At 40.3% G+C, this 15,097-nt stretch overlaps 1 long non-coding RNA gene across 1 annotated transcript; it reads right to left on the bottom strand.

The window, feature by feature from the left end:
• Positions 1-6,793: 6,793 nt before the first annotated feature.
• On the bottom strand, positions 6,794-13,461 carry LOC103595048. Its single transcript, XR_550905.1, has 2 exons — positions 13,377-13,461; positions 6,794-8,169 (listed from the first exon to the last, which is right to left on the bottom strand). It is a non-coding gene; the product is annotated as an uncharacterized LOC103595048 (long non-coding RNA).
• Positions 13,462-15,097: the final 1,636 nt, after the last annotated feature.

The following is a 15,097-nucleotide window of genomic DNA, read 5'->3' as shown; positions in this document are numbered from 1 at the left end:
TGCAGCTAAAGTGGTGTTAGAGAAATTTATAGCATTAAACATATTAGAAAAGTAGAAAAAATGTAAAATCAATATTCTAAGTCTCCACATTAAGAAACCAGAAAAAGAAAAGCAAACTAAATGCAAAGTAAGCAAAAGAAAGGACATAATAAGAATAAGAGCAGAAATAAATGAGAAATAAAAAGAAAATAGCGAAAATCAATGAAACCAAAACTGGTTCTTTAAGATTGGTAAAATTAACAAATTGCATTTAGCAGAGTTTAAGCAAAGAATGACCCATGAATCAAGCAGCACTTAGAAGCAGAAAAGGTTCACAGATCCCTGCCCAACTGGGAGCAGCGAGCTTTTATAGGCCGGACACAGAAGCAAAGTAGAGGAATCACTTGATTGGCTGCTGCTCATCATCTGCCTTCTTTGGGCACGGCGTGATGAGTTGGCTGCCTGTGATTGGCTGAGACCCAGCTCTTTGTGATTGGCTGAAACTTGGCTGTCTGTTATACTCCTAAATTAGGTTTTGATTTGGTTACATACTAAGTTAGGTTGCAGTTAGTTACATACAAACTCCAGTTATGGAGACAGCCTCAGGCTATTGGCCTCCTGCTTATTGAATTTAACAAGCTAAAACTATAAAAGTTCTAGGAAAAAAACATGTTGAACATCTTAGTGGCCTTGGCATAGTTTTTTAAAATAAGACACAAAAAACACAAATTGTAAAGAAAATGTCAATAAAGTTGACAGTAAAATAAAAGCATTTATTAGTAGTATCTTCAAAAGATACTACTAATAAATGAAAAAATAAGTGGAAGACTAGTAGAACATATTTTCAACACATATTTCTGGCAAAGGATTTGCATCTAGGATATATTAAGAGCTCTCACAATTGAACAATGAGGTTTTAAAAATCCATTAAAAATGGCCAAAAGATTTGAACTGCACCTCACCAAAGAAGACATATAGATGGCAAACAAGCACATAAAAAGATGCTGAACATCATTAATCATTAGGGCAATGCAAATTTAAATCACAATGAGATACCATTACACATCCATTAGAATGGCGATAATCCAAACACTGAAAATATCAAGGGTTGGTGAAAATTCGGAGTCAGTGGAACTCTCATACATTGCTAGTGTTTTCCAACCGCTTTGGAAAACAGGCAGTTTCTTAAAATGTTATGCACACGCCAACCACACAACTCAGTAATTCCACTCCTAGGGATTTACCTAGGAGAAATGAAAGTAATTGTCTATCCAAAGACTTTTATATGTATATTTATTGCAGCCTTATTTGTAATAGCCAAATACTGGAAACAATCCAAATACCCATCAAAAGGTGAATTGATCAATAAATTGTTGCATATCCCTACACTGGAACACTAATTATCAATAAACAGGGACAAAATATTGACACGTGTAACAACACGGAAGAATTTATTTTGCTGAATGAAAGAAGCCAGACAAAAAGAGTACATACTGTATGATTTCATTTTTATAAAACTCTAGTAATGCAAATGAATTCATTTTGATAGAAAGCAGAGCAGTGGTTGCCTGAAGATGGGGGAGCAGAATGGGGAAATGGATTATGAAGGGGCGTGGTGAAACTTTTGAGGGAATGCAATAGTCATTGTGTTGATCGTGGAGAGGCTGTGTATGTGTGCATATGTGGAAACTTGTGGAATCACACAGCTTATTAATTAGATGCAGTTTATTCTCTGTCAATTATACCGCAATAAATCTATCATAAAATTAGCAATCCTAAAACAGAAGGTGGAACAGGCACACTGCACCAGTGCCTTGGGGCCGGCTGTGGACCTGAGGCATGGAGAAGGGGACCGAAACCCCCTCCCACAACCAGGCACCTCGCTCTGGTGCCTCGGGGCCCCCCTGGGGACCCGGGGTATGGAGCTGGGGACTGGACCCCCCTTCCCACAACCAGGCACCCTGTGCCAGTGCCTTGGGGCCTGCCCTGGGGCATGGAGAAGGGGACCGGACCCCCTTCCCGCCACCAGGCACCCAGTGCCAGTGCCCCAATGCCCACACAGGGACCCTGGATATGGAACTGGGGACTGGACACCCTCTCCCACAACCAGGCACACTGTGCCAGCACCTCGCGACCCACTCGGGGACCTGGGGCATGGAACTAGGGATCGGACATTCTTCACAACCAGGCACACTGCCAGCACCAAGCCAAAAATATCTCCTCCATGTGGGTGGCCCACAACAGCCACCATGATAACCGTGGCTTCTGCGAAGGTGGCTAGATGCCACAACCACCACACAGATGGTCCACCAACCACTGGAGTGCATTGACACAAGGAGAGTCACCAACAGAGATAAAGAAAGGAGGATGTCTGTCTCCACAGAGCCCATTTCATATGATAGTATTGGGGGACCTGATCATGCCTCTCAGCATTGGACAGATCATTTGGGCAGCAAATCAACACAGTAACCATTATTCTTTGAGAGAGAGAGAGAAGAAATCTAGGGTGATTAGAGGGGGAAGGGGGGAGAGAAAGGGGGATGGGGAGAGATTGGACAAGAGGCATAAAGAATAATTACAATTTGTAACAATATATATGCTAGTAATATTGATTTGATCAACATATCTCAATGTTGAACCCCAAAAATATATATAATCAATTTCAATTAAAATAAATAAATAAATAAATAAATAAATAAAACAGAAGGCGGAAGATGTTTTAGGGCCTTTCCTGATGCTCCTGAAATTTCATCAAGTAGCCTATTACCTGTACTGTCTATAGCCATGTTTGGCCCTATTTTGATGTCAGAAAAATAGCTAATTATAATCCAGGTTTCATGTTTGGGAGGCTTCTGAACATACAATGTATTTATTTCAAATGAACCAACCGTTCTTGTGTTGTTACCTTGCTGCACCCAGAACCAAAGAAGGAACTTGCAGTAACCTTGGAGCTAAGTTTCTTGCTCCAAATATCAGGGAATCAGGTGTGAGCCAGCTTAAATAGATCTCATTTTTAATCTTATTTCTTCCCCGAATGAAATATAGACCCCGTGTTGATGCTTTGGAACACTGAAAATGAACACAGATGGTAAATCAAATTTAGGGAGGAGGGATGTTCTATATAACTACTAAATGCCAACTTCAAAACACTAGATGGCTCCCCTAATGTATTTTAGATTAGAGTTAAAAATAGGGCTCTGCATCAGAATTATTGAGAGAGATGACAATCATTTTTCAAGCACCATGTGCATCCATCGGGGCTATTGCTGATGAGGATGAGGAACAGGAGTACAACCTGAATAAAACACGTGGGGACTGGCACTTTTGGCTTGTTTCTTTCTCATTAAGGCTGATAAACGCCAGGTGGGGCCTAACGACTTGGTGGCCGTTGAAGGAAACAGGAATATGTTTTTGAAAAATGGACATGTTTTATTTCAGAAAAGAAACAGTAAATGGTTTAAAAAAATTTTAAAAACACCTGTTTGACAGTTGGTGTGATAATACTGTGAATAGCAGCGGAAGCTGGACTTGCCAATCTTACCTTCTGTTGCAACCCTGAGGCTGTTTTAGAACCAAGGTTGTGGCCCCTAATTTTCTGAGGGAGCCAGACACTTGCACTGGCTGAAAGGTTCGAGAACCTGTCGAAGAAGCAAAAGCACAGGCTTTGAAACGAGTCATTCTCAAATATCGGTAGATGTGCGAATGTGCCCCCATTCTTATCTGTAAAATGGGCATTTAAGAAATGTTAGTTTCTGCATCCCCACTACTGAGCAGACTTTACTCTCTCTGTGCGTAAACAGTAGAAAAATCTATGTCTATATTCGCTGGCACCTTATAGTTTGCAAAACATTTTTGTATTTATGAGTGATTTGCAAACTTTTTTCCCAAAAGGAGTGCACTTTCTCTCGAAATACTACGTAGAAGCACAATACATAAGAAAATATAAAAGTGGATTTACTCTGGTTGAACAAGGAGTTACAACCCTTCCAATGCCTCCACCATCAGTGTGGTCCCTTCCCTGTGGGACACAGTTTGAACACCTGTTAGAAGTGATTTGATTAAATACAGCACTTAGATGTACATTTATGTGATACAGAATCTTTTTTTTTAATACCGAATCTTAAAAGCTGAAAGATCATGTTTACTCTAAAATCACAGGTTACTTCATTAGGAGCTTTATTCGAAGAGACGGTATGATCCGATTGCAAGAAAGGTGCTATAATAATGGTGGGTAACAGGAGTGTTTTTCCAGGTGGTCTGTTGGGTCACTGAGGAGTTGAGTTCTCTGTCTCCATTTCCCTGTCTTTAAAATGGTGATATTAATTAATAGCAACCTCTCTTTTATTTTTAAGGATACCAGGAAAGTGATTCTAGTTCACAGATGAATCATACAAAGCCAGGGAAAAATAATGAGCCTACTTTGCAAATGGATGTGGGAAGAGAAATTTCCTTTCATCTTAAACAAGTCACCATTTTCCTTGATGTCAATTTGTGTAATAAATCTTGGCTTAGTGACCGCTAATGGAGTTATCCCACCTTTTGGACTGAAAAAGAAATGGCTGGTGTTGGTGGCCCCCAGGAGATTCTTCTAAAGCCAGTGAGCCCTTATTTTCCAGGTAGGGGTGACGTTGATCCTCCTCAAGCCCTGTGGGATGGTCTTCTGGGAGACAGTCTCAGTCCAAGCTTTGTTTTTAAGTTCCAAAGAGACGAATGAATCCTGTGCAAACTTACGATCTTTGAAGCCAACTGAAGCCCGCAGAGTGCTGTGTTTGGCTCCTGACACCTGCTCTTTTTAACTAGGAGATTCAATTGGGAATTTCAGGCTTTGTGCATTAGGCTCTGATGTGATCTCACTGCAGGATGGGCTGCAGAAAAACCTTGTTTTCAAGAATCTTATTATCCAATAGATGGATGATTCAGCCATTTGAAGCTCCACCTCACCCCTTCTGTTGCCTGATTTTAGTTATCAAGGAGAAGAAGAGGAAAGAAGCACAGAAAAGTCAGCCTGGGTTGGCAGCTCTGGCAGGAGATCTGGTGCACGAGGCAGGTGGTGGGGCCTTTTGGTTGTACACAATTTCTAGGTTAGGCGGTGATTTCAAGCATCTGTTCTTCTATATGTATGAGTATTTCAGATCCTTGGAGGGAAAGAATCTGTATACTCATCTAGGACAATAAATCCCAGACTTTGGTTTTTATGGATTAGGAAAATTAAAAACATTTTTTGGTCAATGGAGGGTTGCTGGCTTCCTGGTTAGCCAAATGAGGCCTTTTAAAAACCTACTTTTTCTTCTATCATCATCATTTCACTTAAAAATTGACCTGTAAACCCCTCTCCACCCCTTGAAGGGTGGTGACAACATCCAACAGAGGGCAATCTTTTAAATTTAGTAAGTTGGCTTTGTGACAAAACTCACTGCATTATCTTTATTTTTCTCGTTTTCCTGTGGAATTTTGAGAGCTTTGCACAGACTAGCATTTGGGAACCCCAGCTCTAGAAAACCCTGGAACACCAGGGCAGATCCCCCATGAATCTATTTCATGTAGAATCAGTTATCACACTGGAGAAACAGTTTCAAGGTCCTTGAGTGGCTCACTATGAGGTGCTCAGGACCTCGTCATAAAGACATTGGAGCTTCCCTGTTTTTGGTGGTGTTTTTGGTGATCAGGGAGCTATCAGAGGGAAGAGAGGGCCACAGGGCTTTATCATCCTCCCATATCATTGACTTACTTTCAGCACAAAGGAATATTTTGCATGTGATTTTTTAGTAGGATTGCTGATGTGACGTTTTATTCAGTCCCAAGGGCACCTCATCTTGGATTACTTGGACATGACAAGGAGGCAGGGGCGATAGGACAGCTAAAACCTAATTAAAAGGCCACAGTAGAAAATAGGGAAATCAGGACCACCCCATCCAGTCTCTTTACAGTCCTTGTATTCTTGGTGGGGAAAGGTAGTGTCCTCCCCCAGCAAGAGCACTGTCAGAGGCCATGTTAGGATCAACAGAGATGGGAGAGGGTGCCACCAAGACAGCGACAGACTCCAGACAGAATTGAGATGAGCTCAGCTTACGTTGGGGAGATAGGAGTGTCAGAGGCAGCTGGAGTCGCAAGGGCAAAGACACCAGAGGTGCAAGAGCTGGGTGACCAATAAAGTAATGATGACCTGGCTTTGCCCAGAGAGGGTAGAAGTTTTGGGAGCTCCATTTCCAGGATTCCACTGGTGAGGCTGCAGAGTCAAAGCATAGAGAGCTCCCATATATACTCATTTCCCAAACCAACAACTACCCCTGTTTTTAACATCTTGCATTGGTATGGTACATTTGTTACAATTGATGAATAGATATTTATACATTATTATTAATTAAAGTTCTTAGCTTTGTTTAAAAATCACCAAACTGTCTTCCAAAGTGGCTGTACCTTTTTGTATTTTCTACAAAGACCATTTTTGGGTGCATTGCTATTGTTACCCATATCCCTTGATATCTTGCTCTGGTTTGTGTATTCTGGCAAGGAAAAGCTGCAGATGGATCCCTGACAATTGGTAAAAACTCATTTTTTATGCTCTTTTAATACAACCTTTAATCAACTAGCCCTCTGGAGAGTGAAGTTGGAATGGACTGAGGCAAAAACTGCTTGGCTTTGGGTTCTAGCTGCCAGAATTCATTTTCTGCACTAACTAAAGTATACTAAGAAAATTAAAACTTCTAACACCCCCCAAAGTAAAAGGTACAAATTACTTAAGTGTTAATATTCTTTTCTACTACATTTCCTATGCCATTAATACTTGGATACATTTCAATGTCTGGACCCTTTCTCCCATAGAAATCTGTTTATTTTTCAGATAAAGAAAGGTGATAAAAAACAATCTCCTGGAAGTTTGGATCTGGAACTGAGAATATAAAATAACAGCTTCTTCAAGAATACTCAGAATTGTTTTTATAGGAAGAAGTTCTAAATTAAAATGATCCTTACTAGATACAATTCCAACAGAAATATATACATATATTCACCAAAAAACATATCGGATAAGTGTTCTCAGAGCACTGTTTGTAACAGAACAAAATGGACAACAATCTTAATGTCCCTCAACAGCAGAAGGAATAAGTCAGATGTGGTATCTTTAAACAATGGAATACTATGTGGCATGCGAATGATTGAACCACAACTTCATAATGCAAATGATTAAACATGATACCCCAAGGTCAAGGGTTCAGATCTCCATACTAGTCAGCCAGCCACACACACACACACACACACACACACACACACACACACGTATAATCCTGAATGATAGAAGGCAGATACAAAAGTGCGTGTATGGTATGACTCCACTTATGTGAAGTTTAAAAACAGGTACAACTACTCTGTGCCCTTAAAAGTCTGGGCAGTGGTTTACCTTTGGGTGTGGAAAGGGGGTACTGACTGGCAGGTGCTCAAAGTGCACTTCTAAGGCTCTGATAATGTTTGGTGTCTTGATTTGAGCTCTGGGCACATTGGTGATTTCACTTTGTGAAAAGGCTTCGTGTTGTTCTGATTAGTGCATTTTTCTGGATGTATGCTGTACCTCAGTAAAATGTGTAAGAAATGATTCTTTCTTATGTTACAATGAACACATGAGGAAAATGCCCACAAATTAATATTATTAAAGAAAGAAGGGAACTCAAGATAAAACGCATCCAACAATTTGTGTGCTTTTTTGCCATTATCGGTAACATTGACCCTTTACCTTAATATAAATTGATGCAGTAAACCAATAAAAGAAATTGACTTCACTGATAAGTGTGATGGAGAAGAATGAACCATCAGAAAAAGGGAAACAGCTCTAATGGCTTGACAATGGTCTCTAAAAGCTTTGCATTCTTTGATCATTTTTGAGTGATCAGCATTTACAAAATGAATTCAAAAGAAGCAGTTATGAAAACTTCACAGTCAGGGAGATCTCAGTTGTAAATGCCAAAGCGATTCCTAAGCATTCACATGACAGTAACATCAGAGATGAAGTTGGACTTTTTGTAGAGTCCCTCAGTAGAGGCACGAGGAAGGTCTTCCCTCCTGGAGTGTGAGTTTTCCATTTCATGGAATGATCGCATTGGTCCATCAGCTCCTGCATTTGATGGGCTTTGGAGTAGGTTTGGTGGTTTCTCGATGTACCAGACAAGGACTGCTTGAGGTGCTTCTGGAAATAAAACACTGAAAGAAAAAAATGTGGAAATAAATTCGACATCCTGCTGGGTAAAACTCCTGTATTCATTTCGTGCTGTATTTCTTGGCTAAATGATTGTACATGTCTGGCTGGCTTTGGAGACTGTCTTTGGAAGTTTGTTCTTTCTACACACTTGAAATATTTCTCTAAACAATTTCTCTCTCCTTTTAACCCTGCCTCCCAATATCCTATTCCTTTTTACTCAAGTTTATCTGCTCTTTACCTCCCTGAACAGACTTGCTGTCTCTCAGGGCTGGGCAATGTGCGGTGGTAGAGTTCAGACATGGCAGGAGACCATGCCTAGGTAAATCAAGGTCAAGCTTCAACAGGGTAGTGAGCCAGATGTGGCTAAGTAGCAGGAAGGCAGTAGTCAAGGTGAGGTGGGGCTGCAAAGACAGGTGGATTGGTCAAGGGCTGGTATAGGGGGGGACATAGTATATTTCCACTAAACACAAAGCAAAGAGTAGAAATCAGGTGAGTAGTCGGGAGTCAGGAGCAACAAATACAGATACAACAAATATGAATACAGCACTGCAGAAGGTCAGTCACCAGTCAGGAAAGGCAGACAGTTATGTAACGTCTCTCTATTACATCTATAAATATTTGTTTAGTATAACTGTGTCAGGTATTGTATTAGTCAACTTTTGTTGCAGCCAACCATAAAATTCTAGTGGTATACAACAAAAATCATTTATTTCTTGCTTATAGGTTTCTGAATTTTTATTTTCTGGTAATTGTGAGTTAGGTTATTCAAATTCTCCTGCAGAAAACAACTAAAAATCCTGAGAAAATATTTAAAAGTATTTTCTTAGCTGCATCAAGGAGCAACAGACAGAAAGGAATTGCTGAGCTAAAGGCAAATGAAAATTGCAAACCCAGAGAGCTAAATTAACATAGAAGCCACATTTGCCCTAAAAGTATTTGCCAATACAGGCAACCCTGAATTGTTTGGGTGGCCTGATAGAGAGTGAGATAGAGAAAATATTTAAAGACATAAAGACTGAGAAATTTTCAAAACTGACTTTAGACACCAAACCACAGATTTCAGAAGTCTAAGGAATCATAAGTCAAATAAATAAAATGAAAACCAAACCTAGATGTATCATTGTGAAACTGTGGAAAACCAAGCAAATAAAAAACCCCCCTTTGAAACAGCTGGAGATAAAAACAAAGGCGGATTCTCTTCAAAGAAACCATCATGAGACTGACAGCCGACTTCTCTCTGGCAACAATGGAAGTAAACACATAGCTTTGTCTCTGCCATTCGATTGTGTGGCCTCAGTCAGAACTGTTCACTCTGAAACACAGGTTTGACATTTGTAAATTATATCAAAGATTCCCTTGTCATTGTAAACACTTTTTAAAAATTCTATTTTTTTATAGTCCTTTCTCCTTCATGAATGGGCTTTATTATGCATACATGCATTTCATAGTATGATGTCTGGAACCAAATTGGTTAATGTGGGGTCAGAATGAGGCACTCTGGAGACTCCCCAGGTAAAGTGTGTTGTCATGAACTTTTTGGAAAACACAGCACACTTTTTCAGCATGTTGGGTTCAATTCTGTCTAGCTTATTTGCTTATAAAACCCACAGAAAGAGAGAACAAATGATATAATACAGAACCAGAGGCAGCATCAATCCATCTCCATCTTCTGTAATGTCAATTTTTAAGGGCAGAACCCAGATAATTTTTATCTTCCCATTTGGAGAGTCACCCAGCACAGTGCTCTGGCCATTTGTATACTCAAAAGATGCTGGTTGAAGTGAGTAGATTATTTATGTTCCCATTTTTGGTAGTTACATTTTAGTTTTTAAAAAACTAATTAGTCTACGGGGCCGGCCCGGTGGCGCACTGGATAGTGTGCCGCTTGGGAAGCGCGGCAGCGCTCCCGCCCGAGGGTTCGGATCCCACATACAGACCGGTTCCCGCTCACTGGCTGAGCGAGGTGCGGGAGCAACACCGAGGTTTGCAATCCCGTTGCCGGTCCCTGGTCCGGTACGGGGGCAACACTGAGGGTTGCGATCCGTTGCCGGACACGGAAAAAAAGACAAAAGACAAAAAAAAAAAAAGAAAAAAAAAATAAAATAAAAAAAATAAAAATAAAAAACTAATTAGTCTAGAAAAGTTAGGTGGTGTTTTGGCCTGAGCCTCATAACTTTTGAAACTTGATGGAGGTCACCATGAGCTCTGGATCACATCTGTCAATTTTGAGATTCAAAACTTCTGTTTTACTCCATACTTCTAGAGCCAGTAGGGTTTGATTCACACTAATAAGCTTCATGAGAAACTTGTGTATAATGCAGAATGCCAATCTGTAATTTGTAAGAGTGTCAAATGTCTACCATGTGCACAGCCTCCTTTGGAGGGAATTGATCCGCCCACATCCATTGATGAAAGGGTAGGCCAATGGTCACGGCGTGATCCCATCCCCACCTCCCACCAGTGCACTGTTAATGGAACAGGATGGGAATTTGACCTAAGGGCTGCCATTTGCCATTCTATAAGCTGGCCAAACCTCCTTTATTCCTGCTCCGCCCCTTCAATCATAGCTGGACAGTTAATCCCTCCTGACTTTTAAAAATGCATTCCTGTTATTACTATTATTACTTTTCCTAAAGTAACTCTCTTTCCCTCCCATTCCCAGCAACAATTCCTGTCCCTGGACCAGCTGCCACCCTTGCATCTCAGCAGACAGCCCTGTCTTCTTCGTTGAGAAAACAAAGGCCAGCAGTACTCCATTCCAGAAACTTGCCGTGTCTGTGCCTCTCTCCCACCTTCCTCCCGTCTCTGTGATGATGTGCCTTTTCTGTTTAAAGCCAGTCCCATCCACTTGTGCTTTTGGTCCTGTGCTTTCCTGTGTCCTGTCTTGCTCTGCGTATTATTCCCTTTCTGGTAAGTTGACCTCTGCTCTCTCTACTGCGTCTCTCTCTGCAATCTGTAAACATATCAACAGGAAGCCCTAAACCCCCCACTCTGGCTATCGGCTAGCTTACAGAGATCGTGTGTTCGTACCTCCTGTCTCTCCCAGACTTACTGCAATTCGGTTTCTGCTCTCCACCTGGCCACTGAACTTGTATTCACCAAAGCTGCCAAATCAAGTGGACATATTTCGTTTCTTTTTTTTTTTTTTTGTCTTTTTGTCTTTTTTTCATGACCGGCAACGGATCGCAACCCTCAGTGTTGCACCCGTACCGGACCGGGACCGGCAACGGGATCGCAACCCTCGGCGTTGCCCCCGCTCCCCGCTCAGCCAGTGAGCGGCCGGTCTGCATGTGGGATCTGAACCCTTGGCGGGAGCGCCACCGTGCTTCCCAAGCGGCACACTGTAGCAGTGCGCCACCGGGCCGGCCCCATATTTCGTTTCTTTAAGATCAGATTTTCCGGGCCGGCCCGGTGGCGCACTGCTACAGTGCGCCGCTTGGGAGCGCGGCGGCGCTCCCGCCGAGGGTTCAGATCCCACATGCAGACCGGCCGCTCGCTGGCTGGGCAAGGTGCAGGCGCAACACCGAGGGTTGTGAGTGCAACACTGAGGGTTGCGATCCCATTGCCGGTCCTGGTCTGGTACGGGCGCGACACTGAGGGTTGCGATCTGTTGCCGGTCATGAAAAAAGACAAAAAAAAAGGAAAAAAAAAAAAAAGATCAGATTTTCCTCTGTCACTGGGTACTTTTGACCACTCAGTCCTTAAAGTATCCATATGCGTGGTCTGGGTATTACTGTTTCTTTGTTTTCCTTCAGCATCTTTGACTATTTCTTGTTGGCCTTCGTGTAACTCACTCCCTTTTTCGTAGTACTTAAGATATATGAGGGTACTTTAAAAAGTTGATGCGAAGATTTGTATTGCTTTTTAATAGTATTTTTCCATGAACTTTTGGAATACTCTTGTATATTAAAATCATCTCTATATAGATTTGTCTTTGTCACTAGATTATGAGCAATTTCAAAATAGAAATACTGTTTTTTAATATCTTTATATTCCCAGTAACTGTTTTAAAGACTTTCTTTTCTTTTTAATTTTTTTCCCCCTTTCCAGAATGCCTTGTTGACTATTTCCTTGTTATAGTGCTAGACGGACATGTTATCAGGTAGGATTCTCTTCAGCTGTCAGTAAGAACAGTATCTTAAATAAGGGATTTATTTTTCTTTTATAACAAAAATCCAGAACCAGGCTCAAAATCCTCAACAAGGAGCCAGAGTCCTCCTTTTTTCTCCAACATACTTAGCATTTGGTTTTCATCCTCGTGGCAGAAAGATGGCTGCCCTACGTGCCTTCAGGCATTACATCTGTATTCCAGGGCTGAGGACAAGGGGGCAGAACTCTCCTAGTGAGGCTGTACCTTTTTATGCTGGAAGCCCTCCTCAGGGCTTTTGGGTGCACCTCATCGGCTGAGCTGGTGTATTTAGCCACCTCTAGCTGTACAGAAGGTGGAAGTCAAATTATCTTAGCAAAGCATTTTGCTGCACTGAACAACGCTGGGGTTCAGCCAGGAAGGAATGAGAGGGGATGGATGTTGGTAAGGCAATTAGCCACTTCCTTTTTTCATTACTTCATGATGAGCAAATCTCACCGTTTGCTTCTATTTATCTTATTCACTTCCATTCTAGATTTTTTTCCCCTGATCACATTTTAGACCATGTCCTGGCCTCATCTAGAGCACATTTAGAACGGATATCAGAAGTAAACTACTTTTGGAGAAGATGCCCATACATGGCTAATTTCATCTATATTAGGTGGATTCTTACACATTTCAAGTTCTGGAGTTCATTTTTCTGATCTTGTCCCCAGATTATCAGGAGCACGTCTTATTTGAGACTTGCCTTATTTTTTCCTAGAGTAGCTTTCTCTCTCCCATTCTCGGCAACGATTCTAGTCCCTGAACCAACTGCCCCTTGTATCTCAGTAGAGAGCTTCATCATCTTTGTTGAGAAAATAAAATTCATTAGTACTCCATTCCTGACACTTGTCTATGTTTGGTAGTAAATCTTCTATATGCTAACAAGGTATATATAAAGTTTAATATATAAAAATATTATAACACTTAATCATTTATAATATATGCATATCACATATACTATAATATATAATTTATATTGTGATATAATTATGTGATGACATCATCTAATCTATTTTGTTAAAACACATTCTTTCAAAATGTTATTTCCTATACATTAAATGTATCTGTGGTACTCACTCTCTAGATGAAGGCTGTTTCTCTGGAGTAAGAGGGAGGTGGGTAGATGCTGGAGAGAGAAGTCCAGGCATTCAGGCAAAAGGAAATAGACATCGAAACATAAAATGAAAAGACAGAGATTAACTGCCATATTCTGAAAGCAATAATAACACAGTGCACAGTAATGGCTTGGAGAAAAATTTCATTTTTGTCTACTAAAGCATCAAATCCACCAGATGGGGCTCTAATATTCTTTTGGTTCAATGACTGAAAATCCAAGCATTTACTGTTATCTTTAGAGAAAGAAAATATATCACCCATATTAACCTCCAAGAGAATTTGTCTGAGATAGGATTATGCCTCTAATAAGCATTATCATTGTTTAATATCTTTTAATACCATGAGGTGATTTATATAGAAAGGTGCCAATTTGCTGAAAATTGAGTCATCCAAATAGTTGAATTAAATCAGTTCAAGTAGTTCTGAGTTAAATCCTTTTGTGAGCCTTCTTTTAAGGAAACAAAGACATATTTATACACAAATGGATGCATTACAGCTACCGTGCTTTTCCATCTTTGCATTTACTGACATAGTTTAAAATTTGAATTGTTTAAAAATTGTATTAAATCATTGCAAAATTTATCACAGCTGTAATATATATTCAGCTCAATCTAACTGTTTTGATAGGTTATGTTTTGAGTATTGAAACTCAAGATTTTTCAGGGCTGAGATATGGGTTCTTCAAGGAAGACATTTTGCTTCTATTTTTCTGAGATTTAGATTTGGAAATGCAAGTCTCTTCTTGGACTCTTTTCCCTATGACTCATAACTTTTTTGCAACCTGGAAATAATGCCAACTTGGCAAGATAGATCTGAATTTTGATGTAGAGGTTGAGTGGATCTAAACCACAGACTTGAGATTGGGCTATTAGATAGATAATGTCATCTAGGGGAAGAGTCCCAAGTTAGGATCAGGAGCCATAGTCTAATGTCCCAGGTCAGCCAGTCATGAAACCTCACCACCACCAGCAACTACGATAATGTTCACGTTCACCAAATGTTTCTATACATTAACTCATTTAATTCTCCCATAATCCTCTGGGCCTGGCTGAAGTTTCCTTTGGCTGAAGGAAATTCTTTTTTTTTTTCTTAATTAATTGATTTTTTAAATTGACAAATAAAAATTGTATCTATTTATTGTGTGCAACATGATGTTTTGAAATATGTATACATTGTGGAATGGCTAAATTAAGCTAATTAATATATGTGTTACATCACATACTTATTTTCTTATGATGAAGACACTTAAAAATCTACACTTAGCAATTTTCAGTAATATAGTCATTGACTACAGTTACCATGTGTACAACAATCTCTTGAACTTATTCCTTTTGTTTAACTAAAATTTTGTGTTCTTTGACCAACATCTCTCCAATCCCCACCTCTCTCCCAGTCCCTGGGAATCACCATTCTGCTCTCTGCTTCTGTGAGTTCAACTTTTAAAAATTCCACACGTAACTGAAATCATTTGGTATTTGTCTTTTTGTGCCTGGGTTGCAATACTTAACACAATGCCCTCGCAGCTCATCCATGTTGTCACACATGACAATTTTTATTTCTTTTTTTAAGGCCGAATAGTATTCTGTTGTGCATATATGCCTTATTTTCTTTATTCATTCCTCTGTTGATGGACACTTGGGTTGATTTCATAACTTGGCTGTTGTGAATAATGCTGCAGTGAA

The sequence above is a fragment of the Galeopterus variegatus genome, unplaced genomic scaffold (assembly GCF_000696425.1).
Source record: "Galeopterus variegatus unplaced genomic scaffold, G_variegatus-3.0.2 Scaffold74, whole genome shotgun sequence".
Lineage (NCBI taxonomy): Eukaryota > Metazoa > Chordata > Mammalia > Dermoptera > Cynocephalidae > Galeopterus > Galeopterus variegatus.
This window is presented reverse-complemented; position numbering and strand designations above follow the sequence as displayed.